General features: G+C 48.9%; 1 pseudogene; it reads left to right on the forward strand.

The window, feature by feature from the left end:
* The first annotated feature begins 3,946 nt into the window (after positions 1-3,946).
* On the forward strand, positions 3,947-4,347 carry LOC102377223 (annotated as a pseudogene).
* The last annotated feature ends 202 nt before the right edge of the window (positions 4,348-4,549 follow it).

A 4,549-nucleotide genomic window follows, 5' to 3' on the forward strand; every position in this document is an offset into this window, starting at 1 on the left:
ACGTTCCCCCTGTAATCTGACCCAAAGGGTCTTGAGTCACCCTTCTTGGATCCTGTGGCAGAACGCCATCTTAGTCTCGCCCCAAACTCTGCTATCTGGCTTATTACCTATCTGACAATTTGGTTACCATGGTCACTGCAGAGGGCAGCCACCACTGCTCCCATCTGCTTCAGATAACCCTGAGTTGTAACCTGAGCTGAATACATTCCTGAGGGAGGGGGGAACCTGTTCCTTTTGCCTAGGTGACTGGCCTCACACACCAGTGTGGTGGGGCTTAAACTTCCCATTCTTCTAAGCAATGACATCATGACTGCGAGGGAAGGCAAAGGCCACTGTCCCTCTACCAGGCAACCAGTGATGCATTACCAATTGATTGGCTTGTAGCCAACTTCAGCTAGTCTCCATTGGATCCCAGAGTGACGATTCAGATCACTGTTCCTGATTCGATTTGGCCAAATCCGAAGATTCGATGCCGATTCAAACATAGACACAGCTTTAAAAGTTTTTTCTATATACCTCAAGGTATCAGCGTGGCTTGTGAACTCTGCAATGCTGGGGTGCATGGAGCATCCCACAGGAGTGCAGCATGGGGCCCTTCATGTGCTCAGCAGTGAAGCCGGAAGTCGATCGGATGTACTTCTGGTTCACTTCTCAGTCCGCCAGGGAGCACGTGGGGGGCTCCCCCACCCCAGTTGGTGATCGGCCACGGGGGGATTCCGGGTGCCCCCCCCCAGACCCAGGAGAGACCTGTCACTGAGCTGGGGGAGGGGGTAGTGGGGCCCCCTGGTGCACTCCCCAACAGACCCGGAAGTGGACCGGAATTAGTTCTGGTCCACTTCCGGGTCTGCTGCTGAGAGCGCTGGGACCCCCACCCACGCTCCTGTGAGACACTCCATGAGCCCCAGCATCACAGCAGACATAAGCTGCCTGCTACCTTAAATGTTTTTTCTACATACCTTTAAGCTGTGTCTATGTCCAAATCAATTGGGAGGCTTCCAATTCGATTTGGAGAGATTAAACGGTCCTCCGATTCAATTCAGATTTGGCAGCCAAATCGAGCCAAATCTCCGCTGAATTGAATCAGGGTCTGAAGCTCCGCACAGCCCTAATGGACACTGTTAGAACCCAACTCCATGCGGTGCCTAACAACTAGGGAGGCGACAATCCAATTGCCCATGGATCCTGTTACTCATTAGCCAGAGCAAGCAGGGAGCAATCACCAGCACACATTGCTGGAAACAACTTTATTCAAAATGGAGACAGCTTTGGATTAGCTCCCAAAAAATAACGAGCCAGGGAGCTGTCCTGAACATTAGTTCTTTTCACATTTTATACACCTTGGTTCATACTCATTAACATTCATTCCACCTCTAGCCCTCCTTCTGTTCCACCCATTTTTCCTCCCATTTCAAGCTCCGCCTCTGTTTACTTCTTTAGCATAAAATTGCCTATGCATTTCATTCATTTGCATGCCTTTCTGCTAAGAGTGCATGCGTAAGACTTTGACCTCCACTTCTTTCGGTCACTTGCTGGTTCTTTCTAGTTCTCTGCTGATTTCAGCACCATCTCCAAGGTCTTGCTTCTGCTTTATCTCCTGACAATAGCTGGTGGGCTGCATCTTGTTCTCCTTACACAAGGAATCATGCATCTTGCACACTATCCCATTGTTAGGAAACTGCTTACTTAAACATTTTCAAAGTTACTTTAATACATCTTTTTGCCTTGTGACCAGCAGCTTTTGCTGAGACACAGCTACAAGCCTTTATTCAGCTGCAAATCCAGTGGTCCCCCAAAATCCAAATATGGTTACCCTAACAGACACACTACAAGCTGCCTGACTCCAGAGGAAAGCTCTATCAGCCTCTGGATGATACTTGTGAGTAAGCTGCTTGAAATCTAACTAGATATATAGCCTGCAGTAACTCAAAATGCATGATCAAAGGCTACCATGCCACTCTTTGCTCTACAGGTTCTTCTTTGATCTTGCTTTACCCTGTATCCTACTCCAAACCTACTGCTCGTAACCAATAAAGTTCTCCGCTGTCCCTAGCATGGGAGGCTTATTGGGAGAGGGTCTAAATTATGCCTTCGGGTCCCCTTGGTTCAGCTGACTAAGGGAGACCACTATTTGTGCTTCAGACTAAGGGAAACACCCCAAGTTCTTGCACTGGGTCAAGTACCCTTCAGGTCTATAAAGCCCGTGTACCTCATGAGGCACAGAGCCACTAACAGACCGAGACTCGCGAGTGGTGGCAGCATTACGCCCAGGCTTGCGGGTGTGCTCCAGGAAGGGGGTCAGCCAGATGTAAAGGTGCCCTCAGGGAGGCACTCAGAGCTTGGTGGGTGGCTCAGTGCAAGAGCACCCCCTACTGGCCTGCCACAGTGCCAAACTCCACTTGTAGGGAAGTGTACTGCTCCTTCACAAAGAGAGCTACACCCCGCCCTTTCTAGCGACACGATCCCTCCTGTACAGGGTATAGCCATCTATACGTGTGGTCCAGTCACAGGTGGAATCCCACCGGGTTTCTATGAGATAGTATTCGTTTTTATTTAGCAGGAGGGCCCGTTCCTCCTGTTTGCTCCCCAGGCTCCTGGCATTTGTGTACAGGCAAGTAAGCCTGTCATTGGAGGTCCTAGGCTTCCCAGCACTCCTAGAAGAGTTCCATCCCTGGCCTGGGTAGGAGCAAATTCTGTTGGGAATTTATTTGTGTCCCTTGTGCTGCACGACTTACTGATTCTGCATTTGTCACTTGGTGGGCTTGCACTGGTGGTTGTCTGCCCATCCCCTATCGATCTTAGTTTAAAGCCCTGTTGAGTAGGTCAGCCTTTCTGATCGAGAAGAGCTTCGTCCCCACTGGAGTGAGGTGGCGACTGTCCCTTCCCAACAGTCCAGTGCCTCCACCTCTGAAGTACAGGCTATGGCCAAAGAAGCTGAAGCCTTTGCAATGACACCAGCACCACAGTCTTCTATTGACTTCATCAATTCGTCTGTCCCTCCTGTGCCCATGACTCATAACCAGAGGGATTGAGGAAATTACCTTGAACAAAGGCATACTGTGACCCTGGGAGGACAGGTGCAAGGAGACTCCTCCTTAGCTTGCTTCAGCAGCCATACGGTTGAGGATAAGCAAAACTCGGGGGTATCCAAACCCCAAGCCTCCAGGCTTGGGCCCACACACACATAGTATGCCTGCCAAAGGATTTGGAAGCATCTGAAGCCTCAGGTTGGAGGATGTTTGCCGGTAGTAGGGCCACATATGGTTCTTGAATGACTCACAGATTTGGAATTTATTTGGCTGATTTGACTTGAGACATGAAAAATTTTCCTTTAAAAATAATAATAATAATAATAATAATAATAATAATACAGCTGCCAGGTCTCTACTTGAACAGCAGGGAGCCAGAAACTAAGATCCCACACACCCAGTGGACGACTCAAGGCCTGGTACCCTTGAAGGTCGCTGCTGTAACATCTAAGGAGCCATTTGGCAGGTTGTATTATGGGGAGAAACCCTGTAATATTGTCTAGGGGTTACTACTTGATACCACATTGGACGAGTTGCCGTGTCAATCCTTGGAGGGCTATGGCAAAAAGATATTCTAGTAGTAACAATTAGACTGTTCTCAAAAATTATTGTAGCTGTGATGATGAAGCACGGTTACATTGGGGAATTTGAGGTCATTGACGATCACAGAGTTAGGAAAAATATTTGTCAGTCTCACAGACAGAGTTGACAAGTGTGGTGTGATCAGGCCCAGATTTGATGTTCAACTGAAAGAAAAATGGCAAAATAAACTGCTCTTCTCATGTTGGTCTGGGTGCATAGTGCTGACAACCTCAGCCAGCATCATGAGGAAGCTAGGCAAAAAAACAAAAAAACCACACACACACACACCACACAGGAAGCAAAATTCTGCCTTTTCTTTTTGCAAAGGGGCAGCATCACTTCAGAGCAAAATCATGTCTGGTCTTGTCAAGAAGGGAGGCAAGGACCAGGCTAACCCTAAATCTAATTCTTCCCAGGCAGGGCTGCATTTCCCTGTAGCCTGGGTGCACAATCTGCTTCACAAGGGCAATTGCATTAAGCAAGTGGGAGCTGGGGCATCAGTCTATTTGGCTGCAGTGATGGAATGTCTGACAGCTGAAATCTTGGAATTGCCTGGGAATGCTGTCCACAACAAGAAGAAAACTTGCATTATTCCAGTCCACAATGACAAGGAGCTGAACAAACTGCTGGGGGGAGTCACCATTCTCAGGGCAGGGTCCTGCCTAACATCCAGACAGTGCTCCTGCCTAAGAAAACTGAGAGCCACAAAGCCAAGGGCAAGTGGGATCTGCAGATTTAGACCTAGAATCAGCAATATTCATAACATAAAATGCACCTGTCCGATGCTCTCTGCTGCTGCCACTGCTGTGGCAGCATCCTGCCACTCTTCCAGCCCCACACACTAGCCCTGGAGCACCTGGGACCCTGTATGCAGGGAGCCTGCTTGATGTGCACAGGGTTAGGTGGCTGCTCAGACCCGAGGAAGGGTGTTTGTATGCCCA

The sequence above is a fragment of the Alligator sinensis genome, unplaced genomic scaffold (assembly GCF_000455745.1).
Source record: "Alligator sinensis unplaced genomic scaffold, ASM45574v1 scaffold101_1, whole genome shotgun sequence".
In the NCBI taxonomy this organism is placed as follows: domain Eukaryota; kingdom Metazoa; phylum Chordata; order Crocodylia; family Alligatoridae; genus Alligator; species Alligator sinensis.